At 44.9% G+C, this 20456-nt stretch overlaps 1 protein-coding gene and 1 long non-coding RNA gene across 7 annotated transcripts in view; one reads left to right on the top strand and one right to left on the bottom strand.

The window, feature by feature from the left end:
• Nucleotides 1-8069: 8069 nt before the first annotated feature.
• LOC147754809 (uncharacterized) lies at nucleotides 8070-13553 on the bottom strand. The gene is made up of 2 exons (XR_015329840.1): nucleotides 9356-13553; nucleotides 8070-8595 (listed from the first exon to the last, which is right to left on the bottom strand). It is a non-coding gene; the product is annotated as an uncharacterized LOC147754809 (long non-coding RNA).
• A 332-nt stretch (nucleotides 13554-13885) lies between these two features.
• The window catches only part of LOC111253171 (protein couch potato-like), a 57277-nt gene continuing 50706 nt past the window's right edge, over nucleotides 13886-20456 (top strand). For 3 of the 6 annotated variants that reach the window (XM_086992360.1, XM_086992359.1, XM_022812214.2), the window contains exon 1: nucleotides 13915-14026. The gene's annotated coding sequence lies outside the window, so the exon portion shown is untranslated. The other 3 variants (XM_022812216.2, XM_086992361.1, XM_022812217.2) reach the window with 2 other exon arrangements.

Raw genomic sequence — 20456 nt, 5'->3', positions numbered from 1 at the left:
ACTAGCGTCTCGTTCGTAGATCACGACATATTAAACGTTGCTGATTTGTCCTAATGGAAACAAGACCCAAAACCGGGTTAGTAATTGCCCAAATAAATAAGCGAGATTAACTAAAAATTCTGTTATGAGAACGTTGGAAGTTACGTCACTTTTTGAGCATTATTAGGTCCAATTCTTCAAAACCTTGTATGCGCAGCCCGTTAGTTACTAAATGCAAGCATGCCCTCCGTTGTTATTGTTGCTATTGTTGTTATGTGCTTGTTTTTCTCCGTATCTCATTTTGAACAACACGACGAGCCGATATTCGATTTGTCTTTTGGCCAGGTTTTTATGTATGCTACAAGATGGTAATAGGTACTGTGACCGAAAGGAAAAACGCGATTTTCGAACAGAATATTAAAAATGATTTTTATAAATAATTCTCTGTAGAGCATATATAAGGCATACTTGAAGAGTATCATTGCCGAGTATGGGCTCATATAAGCAGCAAGTGACTATTACCCTTGTTCAGATCGTTAGAATTTCGACAGTCCGGACCCCTGTTCATGCTTGACAACTCCTGCGTGCGTCTTGAGTCTGAGAGTGCCAATAAAGATCGCCCGATCACAAATGAACGAGGGTCTGATCTAAAATTTAATTATCAAATAAATTCAATCCTTATTTAATTACAAAATTAATTATTGTATCTCTGTTGTCCGAGAAGTGCATGTGCCGAAAAAATCCGGCTTCTTTAAGCTTTGTTGGATAGGAGAATCGAGGCGGGTTGCCACCGTTCTTTTTATATTTGGAACGAAGTGCGGCTGAGACAGGATGGTTTGAAACAGAGTTATTACGGTAACTGGCTAGTGATCGATGTGATGCTTCAAAATTCGTTTCTGGGCAAATATGGGGAGGCAACTGCCTCGCCGACAACAATCCTGTAATGAAATCCTACTATAAACATGGGTAAACATTGATCGTTTATAGACAGAACCCGAAACGCTTATTTGCACGAGCTTCCCGGATAACTACACCACGTCGCCTGTTATACTGAATTCAAGACCAGTATATAGGTTATATGCAATGGAACATGTTTTTTTTTTGGCCAATAATGGGTTAATCTTAAAGTTTGCCAAATTGGAAAACTAAAAACCTATCAAACAGTACCTCATTTGTACGATCACTAGATTTGAGTTGGCCAAACTTTCTGACCCCTATTACCACACGTTAAGCGCGATGAGATTGTCGGTGCATCTTGGTAGGAAGCGACGAAGTTAGGCAATATATCAATGCCCTGCCAATTGGTATACTTTTCGTTGTTGCCGTGAATGTAGGGTGCAAAAGATCCGGCTGCTGTATAAATTATTATTATGAAATGGAAACAATGTGTCGTTCTATAGTTGTTTTACTTTATGGTTTTCAGCGCCAGGACGCCTCTAGGCGTCCTGCATCTCGATCCAGCTACGAAAATTCTACTAAGCTGACAAGTAGAGAGATATCGTCTATAATAAACGATTCTGTTTTTTGTGAAGATAAGTCTATTTGTGTTACATCCCAATTGCAATGTACAATAAACGACTACATATTATTTGCGGGATTTCTCGAGCTCGTATCGGATACGTATAGCCATTCATATTGAATAAAATCCAGGCAGTAAAATCATTCAGAGCAACAACTGTCGCACAAGAGGACTGAAAAACAACATTTCAGGACATCTTTTTAACTAACAGTACTTTAAGGGTTCCATGACAAGAGGTCGTAATTTCTTCTAGCATCGTAAGATGATTTTTCGTCCTCTGTCTCATGTATGTCAGGCCACGTTCCGAACGTTGTCAATATTAGCAGCCACCTGGGCCTTTAAAGATCATTCTACTATTGCACTATCCGGCTTGATATTGCGGGCTGTTGATTGTTTATCAGGGACCCCTTTCACCGGGTTGGAATTTTCTGACCTTCTACGAGACTGCATGTTGTCCGATGATTTACATGCGGCTGCTTAAAGCCTTCAGTCGACGTGGCGGCTTCATTGGAACCTCAAACGCCCCTGAATGAGTTCCCGATCAAATCATCATCTCAAAGGGACCGACCACGCAACAAATGGAACGCAGCAATGCAGTGTTTGATCTTGACGCTTTATTCAAGGCATACATACGTCGAATTTGGCAAAATACATCTCCAACAGTGATCTCACCCAAGTGGTGGTAATGATAATGCCCTACACAGCCTAGGGGGCCTATAGAGAGTCTGCCTGTGAGGCCTACGTGTGAGAAGGGTCAGCAACGCAGTATGTCAACGAACGCCTCTAAGGCTACACAGGACACACACAAATTCGTCAGTTCTATAGCGGAGTGTCGTATATTCTTCTTGCAATCAACTAATTACATTAATTATCTGGTTTCATTTGGCAGTCGGCTGAGCTGAGATATTAACGTCAGATCTAGCTGTGCACTCCAATAGGCATCTTGTATTTACTCAACATATGACACCTACCGTGCTCATGCGATCACAACGCTAATCAACGTGTTCTCAAAAAAAGAAAGAGAGTGCGCTCAATCGCTGCTACAACCCGTTCTTCGAAGCCCTCCCACTACTCGCAGAGCTCCGCCCGAGGCTCCGCCTACGCCAAAACCGGCGCTGTACTAATACTGGATGAGGCCCTATTCGCAGCGACGGTGGAGGGCACTCTGGAAGGAGTCAGATTCAGATGTTCTGAATAATAATAATTGAATTTGTTAGTATCGAGGACGAACCAGAAACTCAACGAAGTAAAACATGCGACCATGTGAGTCATATCTACAGTAAACGTTTGATTGGATTTGAAGGGATGGTTACCATAAACCTGCAATGAATCATATGATAAGTACCCTAAAAAGCGCTCTTTACCTATAATAATATAATTTACGTTTAGCTCTCGAAGGAAATCGGGCTACTGATCATTATCGATCATCGTAGCTGACTCTCTCATTGTTAGTGCAATGATTTCGCAAAAGTATTTCCTGTAAGCACTGTAGATACGGTCAACAACAGATGTCTATTTTGCGTCTTTATGACGGGCTTCGATCCTAAATGTCTATAAGTTCCACGGAATCGGAACTGAGATACATCGAATACATTCGTCGGCCGTTTAAGGTCAACATCAATAGTGTTCAATGAATTATTAAGAAGGGCCTGAGCATGTTACTATTAATAGCAACACAGATATATTGTATTTTAAGCCTGCCAGCAATATACTTCTGTTTTAGAGAACAATTGTACACTATACATTGAAACTGCCGATAAATGGTACGAACAATTAATCCAAAGCACAATGAGACGATCCCAACAAAGGACGCGACATGAATTTCCCAAGTTCTATATCTGGCGCTACTAAGCATTGCTTCGAACAGCTGACCCTTTCCAATATGACACGGAGTAAATCTAGCCCCCAGTTTCGAATCTGGAGCAGGTTACTGCTTGTCCCTAAGGTCAGCAGGCCAGCGCGTTATTACTGCTCCATCGCGAGAGCCCAAGGCGTATACTACAAGGGGACGAACGTCTTCCGAACCCCTAACTTGTACAGTGCAGAGAACCCGTCCTGGCCACTGCTGCGGCTTAGAATAGCTTTGATACGAAAAGGGCTGCCTTTCCTTCATGTAGAGTTTTCTCGACGTCGGTAGTCAGCTTGATTAGCGATTACGCCCAAAGAAGAATGAAAACCAGAGGCTTCTCTAATCTAATAGTGCTCCTGAAAAACACGTAGGTTAAACCTATTCGCAGCGCTTAAAAGAAGACCATTCCAAGTTGAAAGGAGGTGAAGCATCGATTTAGTCAGCTGAAAACATAATGCCCCAAACTTATTTAGTCCGCCCTGTGTGAACTAGATATCGGGTTCGTGTAAGGGACGAGCATACTCATATTTCTATACTTAATATATCCTCATCTTTATATTTGGTACATAGTTATCAAGTAAATATCATCTAGTCATCGTATGTGCATGTCACAGCATCTATTCGATAGTGACTGCCATGATGACCGAGCCCCGATTGCCTCTATATGTCGCTGCAAGCAACTTCTCCGGAACTTAATTTGTGGAAGTATATGGGTTCGTAAGCCTTTTAGGGCTGCTTGTTCGGTGAGTGGTACGAAACCAAATATTGGTGTCTGGTCCGTGTATACGAATGGACTTGTACCGCGCACATCAATAATTCATGGAGAGAATACAAGATACGAGCAAAGGCCGAGTTCTATTTCGATTTGGGCGTCGCTTAGCTGTATGCCGCCTATAAATAATACTCGGGGTATAATTAGTTTTTCTCAACGGGGATAGAGGTCACCTTCATTCTGTTAACAGCTACCGACAGAGCGATCGTTTTATCGACCTGTCAATTTATTATAGAAATTGACAGGACATCATATTTGTACACGAGAAACAGAGAGCTACTTAGCGCAAACGATAATATTTGTACCTACACACGTATGGAAACCCATAAAGTGTGGGGTGAATCTTGACAAGCAGCTACATCGCCCACCGCGTAGTTATAACGGTCCAGGCTGAGCTGTATAGTTTGCGATAACCGCTATAATCCTAGATCTATTGCCGAAATTTACATTACATCTATAGAAGCTTGAAACAATGGTAGTTTGTTATAGGACAACACCGATAGTAATGTTTAATAGTTATTGGCTCAAGGATGGTTTACTTTAATTTTTAAATGACTTTTTTAATGAAGCCGATACGCTTGTTAGGGTCAGGCTAGGTTTGTTTCAGCGCAAAACCCGTCCGCATGTCTACCATAATATATGACATTTACCTCTACGAATACTCATTAACTAGCACGATTTACAATCAACTGAGTAACAGCCAAATGGAAGGAACTTGAACCGTTACAACGAATGATTGGGCCTTTATTTTATAATAGAACCAATAAAATTGGCTATAATATTAAGCATAGTAAACAGCTTTATCGTTATTGATTCTGGTACATTATAAATGTAAGAACTATTTACACCGTTTGCCGTAATGTTATGTTAAGGGACGAGTTTGCTCACTTGGATTTCTCGAGTATCAGAAAAAAAAGGGAGCGGGAAATCTCTTACCAATCAACGCAGTCCTTTGGTTCACGACTACAGCAAGCTAAACTGGATCGGAGGTTCTTCATACAGAATTGTCCTGAAAATTAATCTTTCGTTCTCCTTTTTTGTTTCAAGACTGTCCACAGGGATGGGTTACTTAATAGCGCGTTTTGGCAATAGGTTTGATATATTGTGGTGAGATGTGATACTGGTCTTGAGCGTACCAAACACTGCTGTTTCCTGGCCATCAGTAACGATGAATCTGTCAAGAATTGATAAAATTTCTTTCTTTTTTGTTGCACACTGACGTTTGAACGTAGCGCGCCCGTGTAGCTCCTACATAAACGTACTGAATAGTCTGATGTTGGGTGTTTTAAAACGAACGAGCATATAACTTAATTATAATTCATCTGTCACATCTTCTGCATATTGTAGTGGCAATCCCCAGGTCGTAAATAATCTTCCCGATTGCAGGTTGGGTCCGCTACCAGAATATACATGAATGAAATTGATCCGCCGAAAATGTAAAACGGTACCTTTTTTCGAAAAACTTATTCTGCGACAGCAGGCCGCGATCGTGTTTATTGACTTTTGCATATCTTTTTGCTAACGCCGATAGGGCCAATATGCATGAGAGGTTTCTGAGGTGTATTTTGAAACCGATCCGAAACCATTCGGGTTGTATCTAAGCGTTTCTCCTTGACTCTAACACGGAGCGTACGGTATTTAAGGAAACTTCGGAGGCACTTCAGCAGTGGATCGTCAACACAAAAATGGGGAAGAGTATTGAAAACTTTAAATGACTGTCCTTTTTGAAAGCTAATCTAAAGCTGAAGTATCGAAGTACCACATCAAAACGCTAGGACATGTTGATAAACTTTGTACGTTTGAACTGTGTTCCCGATAAACCACCAGACCTCAGTCCTTGGTCGTTAGAGCTCTTGTGCGCAGCCGCACAAATGATGTCTTCCAGCAGTTTGCAGGCTGCTATAGTTGCTGATAGTGGTCTTTTGTTAGTAGGCTTCCTTTCTTGTTCATCGGGTATAATATATCTAGCACTTGAGCAGTCTCAATTGCGTGAAAGGGAAATAAAGATTAAGATCCCGAGCCTTTTAAATAAGTCTAACGGAAGTTTGGCCGGGCTCTCGCTGGGTTTGCACTGCAGATTCTTTAGATGCTCGACTGCCTCTACTGGGCTAACATCTATATAATGGGCAATCAATTCGAATGGCCCTTCAGGAGGTAGTGGGGCATCATTTCGCCGCTGCCCGCATAGTATCATCCCACAGATATGTAGATTCGAAGAAAGCGTTGAATATTTGGGTTTCTTCGCGATCATCCACCATTAATGTTCCGTGTGGGCGCCTAATAGAACTCAGTGCATCCTGCACGGTTATTCTTTTACTCATATATCTGTGATTGTAAATCGTTCTTAAATCATTGCGTCGTGGGATGCTGTATTCTCTAATTACCCGTTGTTTTCTGGTCATTGTGTTAATTTCTGTAATTATATCGCTGAGACCCTATTCGGATCACATTGTTTTCCTAGAAACAGATGTAGCTAAAGTATATGTTTGTTAGCCTGCAACAGACAGCTTCTACTTGGGCGAGGCTGGTTTGTTCACTAGCTGGTGAAATCATCAGTTTAAGTTTTTATAAGCACAGATTCTCGCAGTCGTTATAGAATATCTCCAGTCTGGTCATCATGTATGAGCCCGAAACACCTCAACGTCTGAGATTGAGTCGTCATTGCATGAGGCAATGCTGAGAAGAAACGTCGCGTGCCAAGTGGGATCCGTAATAAACGGTAGCAGACTACGGGGAGCACACGGAAATAATGTCTTGTTGGCTTAGTTCGCGCCTACTTTCGGCATATTTAGCGTGTCCCAGTCGATACGGGATAGATTTAGGTTCCCCGAAACAACCATGGTGTTGTCATATGTGACTATTGTTCAAGCTCTTCGGTTAGTATCGGCGTGCGATCTGTGAGGTCATTAATTGTGCGTGTTGGCAAGAAGGTTATCCTGTGCATGAGCTGTGCCTCTCGACGTGGAAATGTGCTGCCACAAGCAGAAACTTTGTACGAGGAAGAATCTTGTTTCATGTTCGAAGCATTTTTTACAAATACGAGAGTTCCCTTCGTCTCCCCCACGTCCCCCACCATATAATCATTTATATTTCTTGAAATATATAGAAAATATATGAAGAACCTCAGGTTAGAATTTTCCCTCAGAGTCTTACTATAGGGCAATGTTTCACCGTCCTCCTCCTATAGATTGTTCTTAGTCACAGTATCATTACGTACTTTGACTCCTATGAATTTTTGATTTCGCTATCTTTATTGGGTGCGCGTTGCTATAATCCTCTGAGAATTCGTATGGCAATTCTGCGGATATGCTAGAACACAGCCTTGAGATGTAGGCTCCGTGTAGTGGTCTTCGTCTTTACAGATGGCAGCTGTGTCGCAGGTCGTCGTCTTGTAGCAGCTTCTTGTTCCGGTTGCTCATGGAATACGGTTTTCATCAGCACCTCCTTCTCAGAAGCTGTTTTTTGTTTCTTTAGTGTAGTGACTGGCGAGTAGGGCGGACGGCTCCCGCTTCGGCTGCGGCATCGGCCACCTAGACGTCAGCTAGCATTGGCAGTCAAATACAGCTTTCTGGCCGAGACGCTTTCTAAATGCCTCGAATTGATGTGCCCCTTAGAAGTTTTTTTCGATTACTCTTCCTATGGCTATTTCTTTGTAGGGCATATGCGCATATGGATAGCCCGTTCATGCAACTGTCAAGCCCTGCAAAAAGGCTAGCGTGTAACGCCATTGCTGGTAGAAACAAATTTATATTCAGTATTAAGAATCTATATCTAGTGTAGATTGACATCTATTATAACACTATCGTTGTACCATGATTTTAATAGTATAGGTCATCATCCGTTCGGATTCGTAAACTATCTTCGTGAGTGTGTGATGATGCGCAGTACATAAATATCGGCAATGTATTGAAAGCAAAGATGGCTGGCTAGTCTGAATAATTAAGCATCTGTGTAGCTACTTCGATCGATCGTTTGCAAAATTTATTTCTAAGTGATAAATTTAATTTATATAATTTATTCCGCAAACCTGTTCAAACCATAGTCTATTGTACACTATAGAAAAATCATAGTTTTTCCGATTCTACTACTGATTAACTCTGCTTTCTTTAGTGAATTCTGGACCAACAGACATCTTTAGGTGAAATCTAACATATAGGAAGACCGTAAGAAGACGACCACGTAAATGTTCTTTACTGTACACCTATTTGGCACTCTTATCCTTACTCAGAAACACGTATAAGGTGCATCGAACCTGTAAAGGAAAATACAGTTTCCTTCAGTTGCTGCTTATATACAAAAGCTTTCTTCTGGCCGAATCTAGGCGAGGACTGCGTCACACTCTCAGGCTCTTCAGACCCTTAGGACGGTACTACGGAAGCCACGACGAGGCACTCGATCACAGGTATGACTTAAAGCTTGACGGAGGCCAACACAGTGTCGTTTATTGTCGACCACGCTGTATTCGCTTGCTAAGATCTAAATGATGTTTGACAAATTTAAAGAAAACGTTTTTTTGTTAGACACATACATCTCGTCAAAGCATCATTTCTGCACTCGAACTTTGCTTATTCAGGTAGAAGTTTAGTCGAGTAACCAACGGCTAAGACGATAATGGCTCGTAATTAGTAACCTTACAGGGGATGAAAGACGTTTCATGCTACATCTGTGTAACACGAATTTCTGCTCCGCAAAATATAACGACCAGGGCAGAAGTTGAAACATGTTGTTGAAATCGCCGCCCGAATCGAACATTTCATAGTCATATCAAAACAACAAGCTCTAAGCCAATGCCTAGGACAATATCGCAAATGCGTCTAAAAGAAGCCTGCATTCTAATCCACTGCTGCAAAACCAACAGTCTCGGCCAGTGCCGGCTCAGTAGATGGAATGAAGGATGCAGCCAGGACAAACAAAGGTGACTCTTAACGATTCTAGAAAATTAAAACTGCCTAGCTAACTGAAGAAGCTTCGTTGCATCCTTACTGATTCTTGTCCTTAAGTTTCTTTTACTTCCCGAAAATTATTTTTTTTTTTTTATTTTTCTGATAAGGTATGAGTAAACAGACGTTTTCGGGCAAATGGGCGATTCAACTAAGCATGCTTTGTATAACCATAGATATATGTAAACAAGTTATCTCAAGATGTAGGGCTGTAGCGTTATCCTAAACAAGAACACAGAGTTGGTTGCTCGGATTGGACAGTCTCTATGGTAAATCTCAAGACGCGAGTCGCTTACGCATCTATTGGCATGATCCAAACGAAAGAAGATAGAGAATTTCCTGAAAGGAATATATATCATAAAACAGTAAAAAAAACTTTGTTTTTTAAAAAAGTTTGTTGGATCCAGTTGTTTCTCTTTTTCTTTGGACTCCCTTATTCTTGTTTATCATTGATTGAACATGCAGACGCCAATAGAAGTCGTTGCCTATTATGTTGTACATGGCTCTTCGGAAGTTAGCCAGGACGACTTTCTACAGTCTGTATAAATGGTAAGTCTCTCATGTGGTGTCACCAACTATATCGCATACGCGTGAGGTAAAGAATCTTGTAAATGGAAAAATTTTTGTAGCTTTTCTTGAGGAGATGCTGAAGTGATAGCTATGGTAGGGATATTCAGATGCGATCTATATTTTTTTGCATTGTCTTCGACTTCCAGCCCTTAACACCACAATGAAGGGTGCTTACGCCCGATTACCGCCTGATTGGTTTCAGAAAATGAACACTATGCAATCAAACGTTATAAGAGCTTCAGAGTTTCAAATCAGCCAAAAGACAAATGGTGCAGCTAATGAGGAACAAGTCTCCTTTCTTATCATCTCCTTATTTCAGACTTTACAGCGAAATATTTTCCTAAAAGAAAACGTTTTTTTAAACAGTATTTACCACTCTCGAAAATCACGATCTGATATGAAAGTGGTTGTTGAAGATGCCGTTCAGGAGTCAGGTAGATTTTAGGAGGGACGCTTTCTGTCTACGACCACAAAGAGATCAGCATTCAATGTTAGATAACGTCGGCATATTCTAATACCTGAAATCCGAATCCCATAAATTATAAACAACAATTACAGAACGAGCCGTTGCGATGAACTTTTGACTTTGAAAAGGAAGCTTTACGTTGGGTGGAACTGCAGATGAACTTCTGTTCCCTGAAAGCTCCTAGCTTGAAAAGCAGATTTGATTCTGTAATGCAACGGTTAGGGCTATGGGACTGGCTGCGTCGTATTGTGGTGAAAACATAATGATATATTGATATTGCCCTGTTGTACAAAAGCAGTTGGGATTACACGTTGCTGTTAAGGAAGAATACTCAAACATTTTTTGTCACCATTGTATTAAAAAATTGCATCAGAAATGGGCAGAAAGATAGAAAAAAATTCTAGAATGAATGTAGCCTCATTTAAGTTAAAGAAGTTCAACGTAACGGCTATCCAGTTGACATGTAATACTAAGGGCAGCCAGCTATCGTCTTCCGTATCTATCATTTTACCAGGGGTAATGTTGCCCCTGATAAAAACGGCTTTCAATAGCCATAAAAACATTCACAAGCTAGCAGGTATTTCTCTCCCCTTCTTTTTCAGATATTCAGCTTCTGTCTATTTACTACACATTTAGTTGACTGTTCTGTTCGTAGTTGAACGTCTCTAGCTGCGCCTTGATATCAGCGGTAGCTGTCGTCCGGTGATTTCCGACGTATTTGTGCGCGTCGGCGTGTGTCTGCACGTGTAGAAGAGGGCACTCATTTGCGTGTTCGACTGGTAATGGAGCGGCGGTTTACTTGCGTGAGTCTACAAGCAGAGGGAAAAAGACTGCTCGTACGCGAGTCTTTATCTGAGTGGCTAGTAGGCAGCCGTCACTAAGAGTCGTGCGTACGGCGGCGAAGACGACAGCAGCAATGGAGAGGGGCGAACTGGGACGGTTGCTCTGCTGCAAAGCTGAACAGCAATCGCACTCATCGGACTGATGGCGGGTATCTAGCCTTAGTTGCCCCTGGGTATCGCATCCCCGTCAGCTTTCCGTCCTATTCGGCACCTTGCTTCACGCCAAGGACCGCTCATTAATTAGACAGTGCTAGTGGGTAGGCATCCGCCGCCCAACTGGTCTTTGGCCTTAGGTCCAGCACGCGCCTTGCCATGATTTGCAGCCTAATTTCTGTTTCTATTTTGATCGTGCATCCACGTTCGTCAGCCACTAACCCCTTACCCTGCTTACTTTTTTTTACAACTACTTTTCCGTTGCCCTATCGATGGTTGGCGCCTGGTGTTAAATCCTTTTCGGTTTCCGTGCCGCTTCGTTCCCACCTCATCCTGAGTGGCACCCATTCGGTGATGGACGAACTACCTTATCACGCGGTATTAGCACATATGTCCAATGGTCTTCGTTCGATTCTGGTATGAAAGTCACGCTATAGAGGAGTGGTTGCGTGCATGGCAAGCCGAGATGTTGCTCAAACGCTGCCAAACGAGGCGGTGTTTCTGCGCCCCTTTGTTCATAAGTTCAACTGATGGACTGCGTTCGGTTGGGCGGTTCGCAGCGTCCTGATCGTGTTTCGCTATTGTTGTTATTGTTATTGATCCCGGTGCGATTGTCTGTGTTCCTACGGGCATTAGCTTTCTGGCCTTGATCCTTTTCGTGTCAGAGATTTTACCCGACCGCAATTACACCATAATAATAATCACTGACGTGAGACTCGTGTCTTCTGAGCCTCTCGTTGCATGGACAGCAGGTAAAAGCATTACTGTGGACGAATCCACGTTGCCAGAAGCCAGTGGCATTTTATCGGTCAGTAACTTGCCTCCATCCGATTTGCCATCGATGTGGCCGATGCCCCGTTGGGTGGGTAGCGACCCACTACCTAGCCAGGCAAGCCACTAATGCAAGGTAGGCTAACCCACATAAGCTAGAGCTAGCAGAATAAGCTAGCACGTATAGTGGTTATGTTACTCACCGCGAACCCTCATCCACTCCCAATACTCTTATGTTCCATTATGTCTGTTTGCATCTAAACGATGCACTAGAAGGGTCCGCCGACGCGCACAGTGTATCAAACGACTAGCGAGGCTGAATGGAGAGAGGATGGGTCGGCACAACGGCGGCGAAGGGGACCACGGCGAAAAAGACGACGAAGTCAATGACGACGGTGATGATGATGATAGTCATTGGAATGATGGCCATGTTGTTGCTGCTGGTGCGGTAGAAATTGTTTGCGACGATTGCAGTCGCCAGCCGCAGCCGGGCCGTGATCTTCTGTTACTGACCGTTTTCTAACGCTGCTGCCGTTGCCTCTGCTGTGATATCCGCCAACGATGCCGCCATCGATATAACCATCGTTGTCGTCACAGGGGTCCCATATACGCCACTATTATTACCACTAGTTGTAATGCCACCAACTTGAAGCAATGCAACTTGATTCAATAGTTGTAACTCGAAATATAATATTTATTAGATAGTACCGGCGAAGCTGTTCCCGTGATGTTGGGTTGGTAACGCGTTTGCCTGTTAAACTTTGGTGAAATGGCCAGAGTTCAGAACCGGACGTACACGTAACTCGAAGCATCAGCAAAACTGCAATAACAGTAACAATTGGTCTGCGTTTACCGCTACAGAGCTGCCCTGACACCGGTCTTGTTAATGTTGATCGTGGTATAGCACTGCCTATCGCTGGGCCTGTCACTCTACGATTCTGGCTCAAAATATCCGGTCGTTCGTCGCATCGTTTCGGCCAGTTCGGCGGCAATTTGCGCTGCGGTTCAGCTACAGCTAAAAGCGTACTTTCGTTGCTTGGTTGATGATCGCCTACTTGACGTTCCCTGTTGGTTTGTAGCAGCAAACGCTTGTTCTCCCCTAGGAAGGACGTCGTGTGGCCCAACAGCAACAGCAGCAGCAGCAGCGGTGGCGGACGCAGCAGTAGCAGTAACTCAGTCAAGAACCCACCAACAACAGCCATCAAGCAGCAACAGGAGCCGCTGTTATAATCGTCCTGTCTCGGTGCCAGCGTCAACGGCGATCGGAGCGTGCTGTTGTGCTGTGATGAGAGCGGGTTGCCGGGAGCCGCTATCGAGTCGCCGATCCAAGCGGTCGCTGGTACCGTCGTTGGAATAGCAGTCGTAGCAGCGGCAGGTCTCGTACCAAGTGGCCACCACCGTGGCCGTGGAGCGACCAAAGGAAAGGGAGTGAGCTCGTCATCTCTCCCTCATCTTCGGCGGCCGTTCTGAGCGTTGTTACCTGCTCAGGCGGCCAGGTGAGCCAGAGAATTGATCGGATAGTGATTTCTTCTGCGAGGTCGGCCCGCCTACCAACATGGCGCCATCTTGATCCGGAGTAAGTCGGCTCCACCAACCCATCTTCGTACCCTAGACTCCCTTCATCGCTTCGTCCAGCAAATTGAACTACACTGCTGAAGCGATCCGTAAAACCACTTCTGCTAAGCTACCAGTTGATAGAGCTGGCGGGGTCTTCGCTTCGAGGAGTAGAAAAATTTCATCAAATTTGGCAAGCGCTAGTTGTCTCCCGGCGCTGAACTAATGGACAAAACAATAAAGCTGAACACACAATGAATACGTGAGATTATTCATGTTTCCCCTATAACATCCCATAGCGTACGACGTGCGATTTTGTGCGATATTTTGACGGAACGCCGATGACGATACGACGATGGAATTCAAAAATGGCGCCTTGCTAGTCGGACGGATGGTGGTGCATTGTGCGCTCCCGGCGCAGGGCCCTGCATCGACGGGCGAGGGACGATGCGCAGAACAGGCCACTATCGGCGGGGCCTCCCTTCACAGGTAACCAGGTGCCTTCCCTTGTGAACAGCGCATCTACACCTATATGAAACTACCCTCCTAAGTACTATTTCTCTGTCTGTTACACATTAATTTCTATGCAGTGAGTGTCTCTACGTTCTTAGGTAAGTTTTGTGCTAGTCAACGTTTTCATATGGCACCTGCGAGTGAGTAGGTAAAACGATTTTGTGTTTAATGTAATCCGCTGTATATATATATATATATATATATATATATATATATATATATACACACACACGTATATATATATAAAGATATAGTGTTGCAATGATTGTGTGACGCTCGTTTCGTGTCCGCCCGTGCATTCAGCTGTGTTCCATCGATACGTATCCACTTAAGGGGCAGAAGGGGTGAGGCCCTGTAGTGCTTCGCAGGCAAGTTCTAAGCAACTGGAAAACTCCGGGAGTTTTGTGGCCAGCGCGGGTTTCGCATTGCGAAACTTCTATCATCAGTCAATCGTTAAGATAATACTGAAAGAATTTGTTTATTTTCCACTACCGATTGAGACTTACTGGACGAGTGGGTGGTTCGTGATCTTGGCGCCTTCGCTCTACCATAGAATTTACTTCGGGCAGCAATACCGTCGTGATCGAGAATTTCGCTACTCAGCGGGTCCGTTGTTATCTCTCCGAGAAGGAAGACACGTCTCTGCGATTGTGGCGCCGTCAGCGACAATTCTCAGCATGCGTGCTCAAAAACGCGCGAATCCCTTTCTCTGGCTTACATCCTGCACTGCATGGCTACAGTGCATAACGTCATAGAAGAGGAGGTAATGGTTGTATATAGGCAGTAGCTGGATGCCAAATAAAAACCCCTTGAAAGTTTCTGGACTGCATGAAGCTTCGATAACTTTCCCTCCATCAAGCGTCGATCTCATTATCAGTCGGTTACTTCACGGCGGAAAGATCAACACCTGCAGGACGAAGTCGGCTTCCTGCCTGTTTACCGATTTACGTTGTGTCGCTGGTGCGGATGTTGACGACGAGCAACGGAGGACTTCACTGTCGCCGGCGCTGTCGCTTATTAGACCCTCTGCAGCTCTGGGACTAAGGCGTGGTCTGCTGGCAAGCTGGCTGGCTTCTCGCTTGCGTTGGACTGAAGCCGCCGCTCTGCCGCGTCGCGTCCGCCTGAACGAAACGGCGTAGCCTTGCCGACGTCCAAGCCCATCACAGCGGGCTAGGCGCAGGAGATTTCCATATGAGACAATATGGGTTCCGTGTTTAAGATTACGCAGCGAAGTCAGGGAAGGCGAATGTGACCAGGGATCAGGCTCAGGCTTGGACGCCATCACGGTTTGCGATGGTTACGGACATTCACGAAATGGATCGTGTTATAAGCGAATTTAAACGAATCGAGAAAATAAGCGGGAGTGTTTGGAGCCAATGATCTCCTTCAGTTGCACTGAGGTCCACGCATACGTAGATAGTCGACCCGTCGTTTGTGATCCAGCTAATAGTCTCTATAACAATATCGAATGTTTTACATTCTGGCACTGTTAAGCCACGTAGATGAGCATTGGCTTCTCGCAACAGTCCGACAGGCTGTATATTAATAGCTTATTATTAATAGACGGTTGATTGACCTGTTTCTTGTAAGCCTGCGGTTGCGCGTTGTTTAAAGCTGATGTTGCTTAACTTATACTGTTAATAATATCTCGATGTTCCCTCTTTCGGCATTCGTGATTCTTTAGTAGAAGTTCTTAGCCATTAAATGTGTGTGTATCCTCCTCTAATTTTCCGCTATTTGACGAGCGGACAACTCGATCCCCGTCCCCCAGTGTTCACTCTAGTTCCATCAGCGAGCCTGTAAACCGTAAATCATATATGCTCTACATTAGATATAATTCAATTTAGTGCTGTTTTTCGCTTAACGGCCTTTAGCTTCACTCCGAAAAAATAAGGATGCTCCTGCGTAACAATCCTACCATTGCTGCCACCCATTCTGAGCGTCGTATACTGCTCCATTACAGCGCCTTCATTGACAAAAATACGCAAGCAATCAAATGTACAAATGAAAATCTGCACTGTTATCGTCATCATCGGCGCCACCAGCAGCGTAGGAGAGCTCGTATTATTTCCATATTTGCCCCAATCACCACTGCGGCCATCAAAGCTGAAGCTATTGTTGATGTTGTTTTTGTTGCAGCTGCTGTCACTGAAACAGCGACTTTTTTGCTGCGGTTGCTGCTGGCGTGTGCTGCATTTGCTGTTGGTTGTCAGGAGCCCCTTGAACGCCGTGTTGTATTACGTCGCTCCAGGCCGTTGGCTCCTTTCGACGGCAAGTCAATATGCTACAGTCTACTGCGGGAGCGGCAGCAGCCTACGCTGGTAAGCCGTGGTCACCTGTCCGTCGAGAGGCGCCCGTCGGACACGGGCGAGCGACGGCGGGCGCACAGAGCTGTTAGCTGTTGCCTATGAAAATAAGATGCGACGATTGTTTTCAGCAGCAGCAGTAGTAGCAGCAGCGGTAGAAAGAGTAGTAATAGTCGCTGCAATTGTGTTGAGTTCTCCTTTGAAGCCCTTTGCGCATCAGGTCTTCAACATCGGCGCCAACAGCAGCAACAGTATTAATAGTCAGAAAGAATGAAGGTAACGAGATAGAAAATAAGGCGTACTGGAGCTTTTCAGCTGCCGTTAACTGGGCGACGTTACCGCGCCACACTGGCCTTAGCCCAGCTGAACTGAGTTTCGGTTCCGCAGAACAAGTCCAGGAGCATCAGCATTCGTCGGGAGCTGCCGCCACCCCAGTTCGTAGCTGATAGTTCATTGTTCATTGGTGCCTGGCGGTCAGAAACGAAACAGTAGTTGTGCACCGACTTCGAACCACTATGACTGCTTAGCTTGGAGTCTGACGCTACTACCCTGGACCCTTCGGGCGTTGTGCTTAAGATTCTTCTGGAATAGTTACTTGCGCCGTTGGGTCGATAAATTGATCCACTTTCAGGGGTACTTCGTTTTGGACGCCGTTCTCTGGAACTACTCAATTTTAAGTACTGTTCATCAACGTCACAATGTCATGCCATATGAAATTAAACAGAGCAAGGTACATATATAAACGTATAGGCTTTGCAATTGATCGTGGCTGGTTCACTGCTCTTTTTAGCACGTTCACATCGTGTCGCGTCAGGGGTAGATGATGGCGAAAATGAAGTATTCAACAGGTAATCGATGAAATGCTACTAAAATGTCATGATGATTCAAACGGTAGTAATGATGAGGAAATTGCCCCGTGGCTCGTATTTGCTATAGAACTGTGAACGGAAAAACAGAGTATTAAACAACGTACAGTGGTGATTATTGAAAATTAAATAACTTTACTTAGTTTTTGCGATGGGGCCTTGGCTGGAAGCCTGAATAGTGTATTTGGAAGCAGACGGTTTAATTTGTAACAGCTTAACGATAGTGTACACATGTTGCACATACACAGTACATCGATGCGTCAAGGCTATTTAGGTTTGTATTTCGCGCAGGGAAATATGTTATCTTCAAATGCTGTCCAAGTCGAAAACAGTTGCAATTGCAAGTGTCAAGCCCTTAAATGATGAAGATTGTGAGCACTTATGAGCACCAAATCGCTATGGGCTGATTGCCTATTAAGTTACATGGACACGACCATTGAAATCTGTCAGAGGCGGTGACATTAGCGCGATAGAAATCCCAGCGGGCGCTCTGCGGACGCTTGAAATTAATTAAATTTCTCATATCCATAGGTAGGTATCCAAGATTTGATGGGCGTAAATTTACCGCTGTACCTTGCTTGAGCTCAATAGATGTCAACTATGTCTCTAGCATCGGGAGAAGGGGGCGGCTGGGATGTGGAAGGGTAATGCTAAAATATGGTAACTCGTCCGTAAAGCTGTGAATATCACCACTTTCTACCGATTTCTAGCCATTCAATGTATTCTATGTCCTGCCACACCAGGTCTATTCTCAAACAACTTTGTTCAGTCATTCGTCTGTAGTTAGCATCACTTCGATATAATTGGGGCTAGGAGATTCATCATTATTACGGGCCTTACGTGTACTTATTTTTATAAACGAAAGACGGTCTGCAGTTGATGGATGTTTGTACACTTCACCGTGTCTCGTATGTACTCTAACATGCCACTACGTCGTAGCTGCCCCTATTCGTCGTCCCTGACGTTGAAAATCGTTCTTACTTCTGCTGCTGGGCTCAGTTCAGCCCGACATCGAGGACGAGACAGAGAGAGAGTATCACGTACCGCCCTTCAGTTCTCGTAAGCCTATCGAAGAGCACAGATATTGTTGATTGTGATGCCACTGCCGTCCTTTGTGTATTTTCTGTCTGTTTTTCGTTCTGCTCCTCTTTGGCACTCCCTCGTTCGCAGGCTAGCAAGCACTCGTTTGCTGTGCCCTCATCTTTTAGGTGCTTTTCACCCATTCTATCCCACTGTCTGCCTAAAAGCTTTTGCGTTCCTCTTGCAATCGCTCTTTTTGGGGTCGAGTTATTTTGCCAAGTTTTCCTTCTAGTTTTTTCCCAGCCTGTCCACTTCGTCCACCAAATTCAGTTCCACCAGTTCTTACGGGCCGATGCAGCTTTCCTGCTAATACAGAAAGACAGACGGGCAGCAGGTTATCAGGGCCCTCACAATCTCCGACTCTGGAGAACTGTACAGTGGGACTATGCGGCACCCACTCAAGGCCCGAGGTAATGCTGTCATTGCTAGCTCAGTCGCCGCTTCTGTCTTACAAAACGTCGTTGGAGGGCTTATTCGCCCTCTCCCCCCGAAACACGGCAGACCCACTACTTCAATCTCGCTGTTCCCTCGTCGCCGTCGAGTTGGTCGTCGCCGCTCGTCTGAACATCGCGACAAACTGGCCGGGCAAGACTGCAGCAAGAGACACCACCTGCTGACGCTTGCTTATTGCTTGTTGTTCAGTCGGATTGGTGTGGCGTAAGTTGGGATGGCAGCTGCTGAACTCTGTGAGACCGGGATGAGGAAGAAATGGGACAAACACAAAAATGGTGCTTTACTACTGCTTTCCTCCTTTTTGGCCGGAACTCCACGCGCTTTCATTCGCCTGGCACCTCTGCTGCCAGCGGTGCTAGAGGCGTGCTTGCCACCTAATGTCGGCTGATGCTCACTGTTCTCAGGAGCGATGCATCGGTATAAAGCGCAATTCGACGCAATACGGAGATCGACAACCAAATGAACTATCAAGGACTGCTACGGCAGCAGCGCTGGGACTGCAGAGCTGGGGAACGCTTGTGAGCTGGGTTCGGTTGATATTGCTGATGCTGCTACTGACGCAGCTGTCCTGCATTGCAAGAGGTAACCGACTGGCGGCCGGCAGACGCAGGCCACTGGGTTGAGAATACGTCGAGTCGGGTTAGATAGCATCTGCATCAGGTGCAGCCAGCAGGACGCTCAGAACAGCACGCGGTGTTTTGTTATTTCTGAACTGGGACGCGAGCACGCATAGGAAGACGGAACGGCAGAGCTGGAAAGACAGCGGGAGAGTGCTTTCGAGTTAGAACAGAGACAAAAAGAAACCGTTGAACGGACGGACAATGGAGTGAGCCATCACTATGAGAGCCATCTTTGAATCGGCACAGCAAGTAAAGCAGTATGGCCTTGTTGATCATCGTCCTGCTCATCGCAGCTAATTCGGCCGCCAGCCTTCGGCCCTTTTCGGGCTTAGGTATCCGCTGCCACTACCACTTCCCGTCTTCTGTCTCAGTTCAACTACGAAATAGGACGTGGGCGTTCGATTGTCCTGCTCCATACGCAGCTGGGGTGCGTATATGAACCGAAATAACGGCTCAAAATCGGCTACCGTTTTCCGGTCATCTAATACAACTAACGCCTTTTTGATAGCGTATGGTCGGTACTGCCAGAGCTTGGAAACAACGGTTTCAGTGCATGAAAGTACTATCTTTACTGGAAGGAAGTCTGAATCATCGATAAATAAGATCGAATGAACAGGACGAGTTTATGGAGCAGCTAGTACCTTTGTTGCTAGAGGGGGTCCCTTACCAGTTTATTGACTGTTAGATGACCAAAAACATTACATTTTTACTTGTCCTCCCGACTTCTGCTAAATTCGTCTGGCTGAGGAGGCTAAACTCAGCTTACCTTCGGATTTGAAGAGAGCGGTTTTCTCAAATTTTGTCTCATTACTATTATACTTAGCTAGCAACCTGTAGTTGGTCAGGTGGGCGGACGCTGCACTACGTCCTGTCGAAAGCAGGGCCTGTCTACTTTCGTCCCAGCCCGCAGGGGCCGACCTACAGAGAAAATAAGGAATGACAGCAAGAGGACTCAAAAGGAATTGATTGATGGGTGCATTTCGATCAACGACGTTTGGATTATGTTACTATCAATGAACTTACAGTTAATCGTTTCCATTTCAATGTGTTGAACATAATGTACTTGGCCACTGTGGCCTTCAACAGATCTCGATGAGGGCGACGTAATACAAAAACTGCATGGAAAGTAGTGCTTTATTAAACATTGTTCTCCTCTGATGGTACTTCGGGTCTGCTTGCCAAAATTATAGGCATCGAACTTTT

The sequence above is a fragment of the Varroa destructor genome, unplaced genomic scaffold (genome assembly GCF_002443255.2).
Source record: "Varroa destructor unplaced genomic scaffold, Vdes_3.0 BEIS01000006.1, whole genome shotgun sequence".
NCBI classification, from domain to species: domain Eukaryota; kingdom Metazoa; phylum Arthropoda; class Arachnida; order Mesostigmata; family Varroidae; genus Varroa; species Varroa destructor.
This window is presented reverse-complemented; position numbering and strand designations above follow the sequence as displayed.